This window comes from Artemia franciscana, unplaced genomic scaffold, assembly GCF_032884065.1.
Source record: "Artemia franciscana unplaced genomic scaffold, ASM3288406v1 PGA_scaffold_1186, whole genome shotgun sequence".
Lineage (NCBI taxonomy): Eukaryota > Metazoa > Arthropoda > Branchiopoda > Anostraca > Artemiidae > Artemia > Artemia franciscana.
Window position 1 is genome coordinate 39,447 of NW_027062620.1, and position 14,296 is coordinate 53,742.

The following is a 14,296-nucleotide window of genomic DNA, read 5'->3' on the forward strand; positions in this document are numbered from 1 at the left end:
GATGTCATGTTTGTCGACTGTCGTCATTATAAGGATTGAGCTGTATGTCGTCATGAAGCTGTTTGATGACTGACGTCATGTTTGTCAACTGATGAAATTACAGACCGGGACACCGGAACACAAATGACGACCGGGACACAGGGAATATAAATGACGACCGGGACACTCAAAGAGAAATTACAGACTGAGACACCGGGAAATAAATAGCGACCGGGACACAGAAAATATAAATGACGATCGGGACACAGGGACACAACTACAACGGGGACACCGGGGGCAGAGGGGGGATATATAAATGACGACCGGGACAGAGGGAATGTTCGAAGAGAAATTACAGACCGGGACACAAATGACGACAGGGACACCGGGACACAGGGATTATAAATGAAGACCGGGACACTCAAAGAGAAATTAGAGACTGGGACACCTTGACACAAATGACGACTGGGACATAGGGAATATAAATGACGACCGGGAGACTGGGACACAACTACAACGGGGACGCCGGGGGGCACAGGGGGATATATAAATGACGCAGGGGACACATAGACAATGGGACAGCGAAGAGTGTTGTATTCGTAAGTTTTACGTAGTTAAAAATATATATATATCTGTCTATATTCACCGGTGGGACACAGGGACACAACTACATTGGTGCGTAACTAATATGGCGCGTAACGACTTACGCACGCGGGGGCTGTTGGGGTGGCGTGGAGCGCCACCCCAACAGCTAGCATATAAAAATAAGTTGTTTGTTTGTGTGTCTGTCGACTGACGTCATTATAAGGATTGAGCTGTATGTCGTCATGAAGTTAGTTGTCGTCATGTTTGTTATGACGAGGCTTAGTATATGACTTCATTATAAGTATTTAAGAAGATCGTTCAAAGAGAAATTTTTCATTGTAAAATGACTGAAGAACCTACAATGGCAAAAGCCGAGGAAGCTGCTCAAAGAGTCTATGCCAAAAGACTTGCGGCTGATAGAGAAAGTAAGAAAAGAAAGCGTGCTGAGGAATCACAAGAACAGCATGAAAACTGGCTTGCGGCTAAAAGAGAAAGTATGAAAAGAAAGCGTGCCGAGGACCCACAACAACAGTGAGAAAACAGGCTTGCGTCTCAAATAGAAATCACCAAAAGAAAGCGTGCCGAGGAATCACAATAACAGCGTGAAATTAGGCTGCCGTCTCAAAGAGAAATCACCATAAGAAAGCGTGCCGAGGAATCGCAAGAGCAACCTGAAAATTTTCGCCTGGGATTCAGGTACAGCCCAGTCGATGATTATAGCTTGAGTAGATGTGTTCAAATCGGGACTATGTCTAAAATTTTTCCCTGTTGCAAGGCCTTGAAATTTAATGGTGAAACAATGGGAATTTGTTGCGTCTCAGGAAAAGTTAAACTTCCTCTACTGGCTGCACCACCAGAGCCATTGAAGACTTTACTTACTGGAACTACGTCAGAATCTAAGCGTTTTTTTTTATCACAGATCAGAAAATATAATTCATGTTTCCAAATGACGTCGTTTGGTACCCAAATCGAAAATTCAGATCAATTTATGCCTACTTTCAAAGTAAAAGGGCAAATTTATCATAGAGCAGGGTCCCTTCTACCATTCTCAGGCGAGAATCATAAATTTTTACAACTGTACTTCATCAGTAATAGAAATTCTGAATTGAATGCACGTTGCGAAATTTCTCCCGACATTGAAATGACTATCGTTTCCCAATTGCAACATCTTTCCCACGAAAATAATAATTTAGTGCGTCTGTTCAAAACAGCTATCGATTTGATGCCTACTGATACGCATAAAATTGTTATTTCCGCTGACAAAACGCCTCCTGGCCAACATGTGCGTTGCTACCATGCTCCAATTATCGACGAAGTGGCAATCGTTATGGTCGGTGATCAGTTTTTACCTCGAGATATTATTCTTCATAAGTGAAACGCTGAGCTGGTAAGAATTGCTGAAACTCATCGATGCTACGATGCCCTACAATATCCTATCATTTTTTTGGGATGGAGCCGACGGCTATCACTTTAATATTAAATTGATAAATCCAGCCACTAACAAAGAAATGAATGATTCGGCAGGATGAAGACAATTTTATTTTAAAATATCGTCAATTGTTTCACCAATACATCGTTGAAATGTATGCAAAAATTGAATCAGAACGTTTGCTATTTATCCGTCTGAATCAGACCAAGCTCCGCTCTGAACAATACATTCATTTCCGAGATGCAGTTGTAAATGACGGTAATACCACAAACGTTGGAAGATTAACGATTTTACCTTCGTCATATGCTGGCAGTCCCCGTCATATGCATGAATATGCTCAAGATGCTATTACGTATATTCATCTCTATGGTCGTCCAGATTTATTTATTACATTTACATGAAATCAATCTTGGGACGAGATACAGCAGCTTTTACTTCATGGACAATTGGCGGTTCATAGACATGACATTACGGCCCGTGTCTTCCGGCAAAAGTTGAAATCACTGATAAACTACATAGTAAAACTTGAAGTGTTTGGGTCAGTGCGATGCTGGATGTACTCATTGGAATGGCAAAAACGAGGATTGCCACACGCACATATACTAATCTGGCTACATTATAAAATTACTTCTAATGAAATTGATGATGCGATTTCCGCTGAAATACCTGATGAAAATATCGATAAGGGGTTATATGATATTGTTGTAAAAAATATGATACATGGACCTTGCGGTGCACTGAACGAAAATTCACCATGCATGGCGAAAGGAAGGTGCAGAAAGCAATATCCTCTACTTTTAGTACCCAACACAATTACTGGCAATGATGGTTACCCACAATATAGAAGAAGATCTACTGAAAATGGCGGTAAAACAGTAATAATAAAGAAGCGTAACGGTACCACCATCGAAGTAGATAACCAGTGGGTTGTTCCATATTCCCCTTTATTATCAAAAATATTTAATGCACACAAATGTTGAATACTGTAACTCCGTTAAGGCAATCAAATACATATGTAAATAAGTCAATAAAGGCAGTGACATGGCAGTTTTTGGCTTGCAGTCTGAAATCAGTGATATCGACGAAATCGTACAATATCAGGCTGGAAGATACATAAGCAGTAATGAAGCTGTTTGGCGAATTCTTTCATTTCGGATACATGAACGAAGTCCAGCTGTTGTTCACTTTGCGGCACATTTACAGAATGGTCAACGTGTTTATTTTTCGGAATCCAACGTGCAACAAAGAGCCCTAAATCCACCGGATACAACGTTAACTGCTTTCTTTTCGTTTTGCAAAAATGATTCTTTTGCAAAAAACTGCTTTGTACTGAAGTGCATTCGTATTACACGTGGAATACTAAAAATAAAGTATTAGAACGTCGAAAACAGGGTAAGTCAGTCGACGGCCAACCTACCATCTTCAAAGATGCCACGATAGGAAGACTCTACACCGTTCACCCCAATCAACATGAATACTTTTTAAAAAGTGTTTTTAATTATTTAGTTTTAATTCTCACAATTTGATGTAAGTTCATTTATATATATATATGTATATATATATATATAGTTTCTCTCTTATTCTTGAATGTGCTGAAGACGGCCCTTGGACATAGGGCCGAAATATCCACAGAACTGATTTCCACTATCTTGAAAAGATTTTCCCTATTCTCTACTTTGTATTTGTTCTGCCTTCGTATCACACGTGGAAAGCTAAAAATAAAGTAATTGAACGTCGAAAACAGGGTAAGTCAGTCGACGGCCAACCTTCCATCTTCAAAGATACCACGATAGGAAGACTCTATACCATTCTCCCGAATCAACATGAATGCTTTTTTCTCCACCTGCTTTTCGTGAATGTACCAGGTCCGACGTCCTTTGAGTATTTGAGAACTGTAAACGGTATTATACATGACACTTACTGTAGTGCATGCCAACTTACTTACTTAGGTCCTCCAACGCCTGAGGGTGTATAAGGCAGAAACAGTGGTTCGCCACGACGACCTGTCCTGAGCCTTTGACCAAAGCTCCTCCATCGAAGACCTCGTCAGCTTCCCCTCCTTCTCTAACATCCTGCCAACGGTCATTTTGGGTCTCCCTGACTTGCGGAGGCCAGGGGGTATACAACACCATATGTCATGAGGTAGCCTTCCATCACCCATTCTCACCATGTGCCCCCAATACCTCCATCGTCGCTTTCTAATGGCATCAAGGATGGGGGTATGATTTGTCATGGTATAAATCTCATCATTTCTTATTCTCTCAGTCCAATGTATATTCAAAATATATCTTAGGCAGTTATTATCGAATGCCCATAGTCGTTTTCCTAGTTGCGCAGTGATACTCCAAGTTTCACAACCATATGTAAGGACGGAGAGGACATTGCTATTATAAATTCTGAGTTTTAGCTTCTGGGAATATTTGCTATTTCTCCAAACATTTCTGAGACAATTGAAGGCAGAGCCAGCCAATGCTATTCGGCACAAAATTTCTCTTTCAGGATTGGCATCTTGCATAAGAATGCTGACTAGATATTTGAACTCTCTCACTACTTCAATTTCCTCATTTTTGACCAAAAGTCCCTCAGCTAAGTCAGGAATGACTGCATTTGACATTGATTTAGTATTGTTAGCGTTTCTGGAGAGTCCAACAGCATTTGCCACACGCTCAAGAAAGCGTGTGCATGCCAAGCTCTGAATTTATTGGAGAATGACCAACACTTGGATAATTGCATCAATGACGCGTGCGAAACATCAACTCCAAGTCAAATTCGTGCATTGTTTGGAATCATACTAACAATTTGCTCTCCTTTAGCTCCTACAGAGTTATGGGAAAAATATAAATCGAAAATTTTCGAAGATATACTCCATCGAAAACGGTTAGAGACGTCAGATATGACTTTTGATTTTACATCAGAAATTTATAACTACACTTTAGTTATTATTGAAGATTTGTGCGTATGTATGGCAAACAAACCTCTTCAGGATTTGGGAATGCCTTCACCTAATCGTACCGCTGCTGTTTCGACATGTGTGGAATTGGATCGTGAACAAAGTTACAGCACGAGTGATCTATTGTCGTATGTACAAAATAACATTTCTAAGTTAACGTCGGAGCAAAAAGACATTTATGATACGATAATGCATTGTGTCGATGACAACGTTGGAGAAATTTTCTTTTTGGATGCACCAGGAGGTACTGGTAAAACGTTTGTGATAAAACTGATTCTGGTATCAATTCGATCAAAAAATGATATAGCGTTGGCAATTGCGTCGTCTGGAATAGCCGCAACGTTGCTGCCTGGTGGAAGAACTGCTCATTCCGCTTTGAAATTGCCTCTGAATTTGCATTCTACAGAAACTCCCACGTGCAATATTTCAAAATCATCTGGGATGGGCAAGGTATTGCAGCAATGCAAACTTATTATTTGGAACGAGTGCACAATGGCACACAAAAAATCGCTCGAGGCTCTGGATCAATCTTTGGGAGATTTGCGACGGAATTCGAAACCCTTTGGCAGCACATTAATATTGCTTGCGGGAGATTTCAGGCAAACATTACCTATAATATTTAGATCAACCCCTGCAGACGAAATGAATGCTTACCTTAAAAATTTTAATTTATGGGCACACGTAAAGACATTAAAATTAACTACAAATATGTGTGTCCGATTGCAAAGCGATGACTCTAGTCAAACATTTTCAGATCAATTGCTGGCAATTGGAAACGGAAAGCTCCCAGTAGACTCAATTTCAGGACGTGTACAACTACCTGCTGAATTCTGTAATTTAGCGATGTTCAAAAATGAATTGATTGAAAAAGTATTTCCGAATATTCTAACCAATTATAAAAATCATAAATGGCTAAGTGAACGAGCGATTCTGGCAGCCGAAAATATAGACGTCCACGAAATCAACAATATTGTTTTGACCAGGATTCGAAACCAGGCAGTCCTCTACAAGTCAGTCGACACAGTTGTGGAACCAAACGAAGTGGTTAATTATCCATCTGAATTTTTAAATTCCCTGGATCTCACAGGGTTTCCACCACACGTGCTACAACCAAAAATAGGCCTACCAATAATATTGTTACGAAATATGAACCCTTCAAAGCTTTGCAGTGGCACGCGACTTGCCGTAAAAAAAACAATGGAAAACGTAATAGAGGCAACAATCTTGACAGGGTCTTTTGAGGGTGAGGCTGTTCTTATTGCTCGCATTCCCATGATTCCAACGGATCTGCCTTTTCAATTTAAAAGATTGCAATTCCCAATTCGATTAGCATTTACAATCACCATCTACAAAGCTCAAGGGCAATAATTAGAAAAATGCGGTATAGATCTTAATACAAATTGTTTTTCCCATGGACAATTGTACGTTGCATGTTCGAGGGTCGGTAAACCTGACAATCTATTTATATGCACCGACAATGGGACAGCGAAGAATGTTGTATATTCGCAAGTTTTACGCAGTTAATTTGTATTGTATCTATCTATCTATATAAAAACGAGTTGTGTGTATGCATGTTTGTTTGTTTGTAAAAAGAGCGTTTGCATAATAATAATAATAATCTTTATTCTTTCCCTTTATCACAATGCAATAACATGGGTATCGTCAAACAAAAAAGAAAATAGAAAACGCAAAAAGACGCAACATAAAGAACACACATGATGAGCTATCACTTCGATTTGAGGATATTGTCGTTGTAGTGCTTCACGAAGTATGGAACGAAGGAGTTTAAAAGTCTTGTCGTTGAGTGTGTAGGTGGGCATTCTAACAGTTCTTTTCCCTCTTTAAAAGTTGCCACCCTCGTCTTGTGTGCGCGAGTCACTGAATTAAACTGAGGCAGGATATCTTGGTGCGTTGTGGACTTCAGGATGTCAGCTCCAAACTTCATCAGTGTTTCGTGCCTCCTTTCATCCAGGGTTGGGAGCCTGAGTTCGCTCAAGCTTTCTTCGTAGTCTTTGTAATTTGATCCAAGAATTATTTTGCAGGCTCTTGTCTGAATTGTTTCAAGCTGACTTCTGTCTTTCTCTGTGAGCGATGGGTGCCAGACAGGACAGCCATACATGACTATGGGCATTACATAAGTTTTGTAGCACGAAAGAAGGAGTTGTTCTGTCATTCCAAACCTTTTGAGATTTGCAAAGGATTTTAGAAGACCAGCTGCTTTTGCTGTGATCTGGTTGATGTGATCTCCGAACCTAAGATCGTCACTTAGTGTGATGCCGAGTATTTTAACTGATTTCTTTGTTTGGAGAGGTGCAGGTTCGTCAATGCTCTTCTTCTTTAGGAAGTTGACACGCAACACACAGCTTTTCTCAAGACTTAGCTGGAGCTTCACTTGATCAGCTTGATCCCGAAGCTCTGCAACCAGGGGCTCGAGTTGGTCGTGTGTTTGTGGAAGGAATCGTAGTAGACTTATTGAACAGTCGTCTGCGAACTTGTACCTTTGTTTATGTTGTCTCATCAGTCGGTTGATTACAATGACAAATAAGATGGGACCTAGCTTGCTTCCTTGGGCTGCTCCACATGTGATGTCTTGGAAGTTGGATGCTTCTCCGTTTTCAAGTTGTACGCACTGTTGACGACCAGAAAGGAAACTTGCGATGATGCACAGCAGAAACTGCGAGACCTCCAGGGCACGGGCTTCATTGATAACAGTCTCGTGGTCAAGGAGATCGAAAGCTTTCACGAAATCAGAAATTATTATATCAGCAAGGGCCTCCGAAATTTCTAGATGCTCTAGTAGATCATGAAGTAATCTGACCAGATAATGTGTTGTGCTGTGCCCTCGACGAAAACCGAACTGCATAGGGTCGATTTTATGTTCTACTTCTGCTAGTAGCCACTGTAGAATAAAGTCTTCAAAGACTTTCGAGATGATGGGCGTCTTCGAAATCGGCCTAAGGTCTGACGGTGAGGTCGGTGATGTTTTCTTCGGAATAGGTGTGATATATGCCTTTTTAAACTTATCTGGAAAAACGCCTTCCAATAGACACTGGTTATACATCATAGCCAATGGCGTGGCCAGGAAGGAGGAGCATGCGTGTATCAGCCTTATAGGAATTTCGCCGGGGTAAGAGGCTTTCCTAATATCTAGGTGTTCGAGCTTTTCTTGGACCTGGGAAACTGTGATGACAGGGATGGTTTCAATCGGACCATTCTGTGGTAAAGTATTGAGGGGAGGCTGTTTGCGGCAAATATTTGAGAAGTGGGCATTAATTATTTCTGCGGTTAAATTCTTTCCTTGCTCGTCCTTCAGAATAGATTTTGACTTCTGCTGTCCTATTAACTTCCGTACAGTTGTGTGGAACTTCCTTGGATCACTGGCTGACAACCTAGCGAATATTTGGTGTCCAACCAGACGCCTAGCTTGCTTTAGTAGTCTCACTACTATATTTCTCTTCCGTTTATATTCATCACAATGGGGCTTTGTCTTGTAAAGCATGTCTCGCTCTCTCATTGCAGCTTTTATGTTCGGGTTAACCCATGGTTTGCTCTGTGGCTTAATTGTAACTTTCTTCTCAGGGAAGAATCGTTCGTACTCTCGAGACGTTTTCTCATAGAAGAGTTCGGTCATGCTGTTTGCATTTTCGTCTTTGAAAAGGCGGAACCAGCATACCGAGTTGAGCCATTCTCTGTAGCCAATTATGCCTTCCTCTGTGAGCGGACGGTAAGTGAACTGAGTTGGTTTACTAGGTTCCACTGTTGACTTTGGTCGCAATAGAACAGTTGCGTGGTCGCTGGTTGAGAGTGGTGCTTCCGCCGAGGGATCTAAGTAGAAATCACCAAGTGTAGTGAAGATCAAATCGAGGGTGTTTTCTCCTCTTGTTTTTACATTAACCATTTGACGAAGGGCTGTAGAGCTTTCGATCCAGTTCGGCTTCAGGTCGTTGAAGTCCCCGCAAAGAAAGATTCCAGCATATGGGTATTTAGTTCTGATGAGGTCGCAACTTTGTTGGAGATATTCCACTAGTTGTCGGCGGTATGGTCCTCTTGGAGGGAAATATACTATGGCATATATCAGTGACGACACTTGACGAGGTAGGCCTTTTGGTCGTGCCCAAAGCCATGAAACTTCGATGTCATGGGTCTTTGGCACTGAGACATCCAGGATCCTGTGAGGCATGTTTTCTTTGCAGTAGAAACCGACACCGCCACCGTGCGTCATAGGCTCACCTGATGCGCTGCAGCGTGGGGAAATGTAACAGGAGTACCCGTCGATAATGGCCAAAGCCGAAGACGAAATCCATGTTTCTGTCATTATTAGTACATAAGGCTTTATATATGCACAGACAATGGGAAAGCCAAGAATGTTGTATATTCGCAAGTTTTACGTAGTTTGTAACACATATATAAATCTATCTATATTCACAGGTGGGACACAGGGACACAACTACAATGGCGCGTAACTAATATGGCTCGTAACGACTTACGCGCGCAGGGGGGCTTGGGGGGCGCGAGGCGCCCCACCAGTATATATATATATATATATATATATATATATATATATATATATATATATATATATATATATATATATATTTATATATTTATTTATATATATATATATATATATATATATATATATATATATATATATATATATATATATATTATATATATCTTTCTATATTCACAGGTGAGGACACAGGGACACAACTGCAATGGCGCGTAACAACTTACGCGCGCGGGGGGGGCTTGGGGGGATTTACGGTGCTTAATGTCTATGGTTTATAGATAAATAACCAATTATTAATTTGAAATTAATTTTTACCTCTTCAACTATTTGGGACTGTAACATATGCGAATTCAATCGAATAATTGTTTTAATTTGCTCCTTTTTTTCTTATAGGAAATTTTACCAATAGCATCCTTTTCTTAAATTCGAAGAAAAAGTTGGAGTTGAAGAAAGGTGTCCGGTTACATCTCTACATAAATACGCCTCCTTGTGGGGATGTGAGGTATGTTGCACATAATTGATTGCTCCCTACAAAATTTTTAAAGTTTATTTTTCCATTGGAATCACAGGTCACAATGATATTATTTAGTAGAGATGCTGGGAAATTAAGCTTTCAGACAAAAACATAAGAATCACGCTTACTACTTTCTCTATAGACCAAAGTAACTAATAACTCATTTAAAAACCTTTTCCTGTTTTTAATATCGCTACTTTCATCATCTGGTGGTTTGTTGAAAAAGTCTAAACATTACAAATGATAATATTTCCAATGACGTTGTTTTAGTTATTGTGTTGCTTCCGAATAAAACGACAGTGCCAGTGGCTCTCAGAAAAGAAAGAAGAGGGGGAAGTGGGTACCTTCAAAAAAAAAACGAAAAAGAGAAACAAGGGCAGTTGAACTTGCTTAATGAGCTTCTCCTGATTAATGGAATGAAAAAACATGAATTTACGCGCTTTACTAGAAATATATATTTTTTTTATTTGTTAAGCAAAGTGGAAGCAAAAAAAAACACAAGAAAAATGAAAAGATGGTAACCACATCAGGTTTCATTGTCCTTTCCATTCTGGTCCTAGGATCTATAATTATAACAACTATCTTAGTGTTATTTTCCCTCAGGGATTTGGGAGTTACGGTGCTGTATTTTCTCAGTCCTAGTTTGGGAAGCGCATCGAAAGTACAGATACCAGGACTCTTCCCCCAAAGAAAAAAACCCTCCTGGAATCAACACTATATTTCCGCACTGTTCTTTATGGTATGAAGCCCTTCTGCTGAAAGATTACATAATGAGGCCCTTTTCTAGCAGAAATCTTACGGAAGGGCACAATTATGGAGGATTTTCGGTTCACAGATTAATTTAGAACACTTTGTATTTTTATGCAAAGGTTCAGACAATTAAGAACAGAAACGATAAAACAGGCTGAAAATTTGGTGAAAGTTGAGAAATATGCACTACTCACAATACCCAAATGCGCACTTTGCCCAAACGCTACAGCAGAATTTTAAGCTTTTACTGCAGATGCCTCGTTCGAGGATGTAGCTCGCACATCAAGCAATAATATATCAAGACAATCTAATAATATTAGGGATATATTATTGGGAATAATAGTGAAGGTCGGGTTACTTGGCAGAGCCAACAAGTGCTGCAAGGTTCTTTCAAAGCTGCCACAAGTTTTTTTTTTAGAGGTAACGCTATAGCATTGTCAATGGTAAAGGCCATACGGCATTTATGTTTTGTTTTCATAAAATATATAGATAAAATGTGGTCAGATAAACTTGTAGATGGCTCATTTGATTGGAATTTGGACGTTCTAGTGCCCCTCTTAAGAGTCAAAAGTGTTTGGCTGGCAGCCAGCTCCCCTGTGCCCTTTTTTCTCCAATTTAGTCTGATAAAAATGTTCAGACAGTTGTTTCGTTAAATAAAGATAAAAAAATCGAAATAACAAAATTGTCATGGGTCAACACAACCTCTAAGGGCCTAGGGGCAAGTCTTTGCCCTGGAGTGTTTGCCAGTTAGGCGTTTTATGGAAGGGATGATGGTATAAACTTAAAATAATTTTTATAATTTTATAATTTTTTAGCCAATAGAAACAATTACTGCAGTTTTTTCTAAAGTTACAGTCAAGTGCGGGAGTGTTTGTTTTAAAAATGTGAGTTCTTGTTTCTTTTATATTTGATTGTTTATATTTTTAGTTTGGTTTAGTTGTCGTGGCATTTTTAAAATGTCTTAAAAATAGTCTTAAATGTTGTAATTTTCTCCCTTTTTGTTTTTTTTTTCCCGTTGAGAAAGGCTCCCGGAGGTGGGGCCGAAATATTCGGAGTATTTTTATTTTTTGTTAGTTTAAAGTGTAGTTTTTATTTTATTTTGTTGTCACTGCTTTATTTAAAAATATTAAACCCGTTTTTTCTTCAATTATTTGTTTCGTAAACTTAAAAATTTTGCTTCTTCCATTGTAAATCGAATATAGTTCAATAGAATATCATTGTATATCGAGTATCATTTTACGAGTCAGAAGTCATCAGAGGACTTATCCTCCTCACACTCTCTTTAACCCCAAATACATCCAATAAAAATTGTGAGATACCTGTTTTTGAAAATAGTTCAACGACCAAAATACAGAAACTTCAGGGTCAGTATAAACCCCCATAGCCCCATGGAAGGGTTGTCACTTATGTCAGCTGGCTCTACCTTCATGCCCCCTAAAAAAATGGTTTAATTTAATTTCAAAATTATAGGAAATCACCACTGGTCCTCTTTGGCCATACCCCCTCCCCGTACAAAACCAACAATTCATTAACGATATTTTAGTCTGAAACTTGTGGGAGCTGACCCCTGTCCCACCATGGCTTATCCTCCCAGAAAAACTAATCAACGATTAATCACGGGGGCTAACCTCTGGTCCTCCCTCCATGGCTTGACTCTCTCCAAACAAAATTATTAAAAGCTACTTTATTCAAAAATTCCTTGCAACTGCCTCCTTCCCCTCCCTCCAAAGTCCAAGCCCCCCTCCCAAAAAATGTTTGTTATTAACTATATTTTATCTTAAGAGCTGACCAATGTCACCTGCTGAATGGCTCAACCCGTCTCCTCCTAAAAAAAATATTAGGGTACTCCAATACAAAATTTATGGGAGCTGACCTCACTCCCAATAAAAAAATTATTCAATAAATTTTAATCCAAAAATCATATGATCTAACCCCTTGCCCTCTCTCTGTTGCCTCACCCCAAAATCCACTTATTAACAATATTTAATCCAAATATCATGGGAGGGGATCCCTAGCCATCTTACCCATGGCCCGAACTCCCTCCTCATCCACAAAAAAGAAATGTCATACTATTCCAAAAATCACGGGAGCTGATTTTCCGCCTTCCCTCCAGGACCCGAACACCAGTAGTGTGTCGTATTCACTTATAGCGATTACTTATGTTCGCTGGTATCCACAGCGCGAAGAATATAATTATATATCACATATTCACCTTGATTTTACTAGTTTTTTCCATAGCATGTTCAAAACACATATAGTTTCAGTAAAGCGCCAATTACGCAGTAAGTTTTAGATTTTTACAGTGAGAGAAGGGGGCAGTGGCCAAACTCTTGTTTGTAAGGATTTTTTTTGCCATTTCAAGCTTGATATGCGTATTCAATTTAGTTTATATTTGTACCTATTTTATGTTTTGTTCACTATGATTTTTTATTTAATTTCTGTTGGTTTTAGTTTTTATGGCACTTTGTATCTACGAAGTTACAGTTAAATCGGAAAAATTAGAAAAAATGAGGTATTTTTAACCTACGAACGGGTGATCGGATCTTAATGAAATTTGATATTTGAAAGGATATCGTGACTCAGAGCTCGTATTTTAAATCCCGACTGGATCCGGTGACATTGCGGGGAGTTGTGGAAGGGAACCTAATATTTTGGAAAACGCTTAGAGGGGAGGGATCAGGATGAAACTTGGTGGGAAAAATAATTAGGTGGGAAACAATTGGTGGAAAAAATTAGAAAAAATTAGGTATTTTTAAACCTATGAACGGGCGATCGGATCTTATAAAATTTGATATTTTGAAGGATATCGTGTCTCAGAGCTCTTATTTTCAATCCCGACTGGATCCAGTGACATTGCGGGGAGTTGAGGAACGGAATCTAAAATCTTAGAAAACGCTTAGAGTTGAGGGATCAGGATGAAACTTGGTGGGAAAAATAATCACAAGTCATAGATACCTGATTGACATAACCAGAACGGATTCACTCTCTTTGGGGCAGTGGGGGGGGGTAATTCTGAAAAATTAGATACATGGGGTATTTTTAACTTACGAAGGAGTGATTGGAGCTTAGTGAAATTTGATGTTTGGAAAGATATCGTCTTTCAGAGCTCTTATTTAAATCCCCCATTTGCCCCCCCCCCTCGCCCAGTTCTGTTCCTGCTGATATTACTATCAAACACCGACTTGAATAGAAATGATGATAGATTATTGCCTTATTTTTTTAGGAATTTAATGATCACTTCAAAAGTCCAGAAGCCAGAAGACATGGAGAAAACTCCAATAGAGCCAGATGACATAGTAAAGAACAATAAATTAAAACAGAGGCGGACAAACGAATTGAAGAGGATGAAATCGAGAAAAATTAAAACGTGCTACAAGATTAAAGATGTTCCTGAATCGGACGAATATCTTCCAAAGTGATTATTGAAAATAAAGAGAAAAGAGACAATTTGAATCTTGTGAAAGAGAAAATTCTCTCTTGCACAGATAAATTGTCGCTAGTAAATGTTGTGGGTCTTCAAGGGGGCCCTATTGTCTCACTTTTGTTGCCCTATGTATTTAACATCAATTACAATCG

At 39.3% G+C, this 14,296-nt stretch overlaps 1 long non-coding RNA gene across 2 annotated transcripts in view; it reads left to right on the forward strand.

The window, feature by feature from the left end:
* Positions 1–14,264, forward strand: part of LOC136041274 (uncharacterized) — a 36,429-nt gene extending 22,165 nt beyond the window's left edge. For both annotated transcript variants that reach the window (XR_010620992.1, XR_010620991.1), the window contains 2 exons: positions 9,850–9,958; positions 13,944–14,264. This is a non-coding gene — a long non-coding RNA (uncharacterized LOC136041274). The remainder of the gene's footprint in view (positions 1–9,849; positions 9,959–13,943) is intronic.
* Positions 14,265–14,296: the final 32 nt, after the last annotated feature.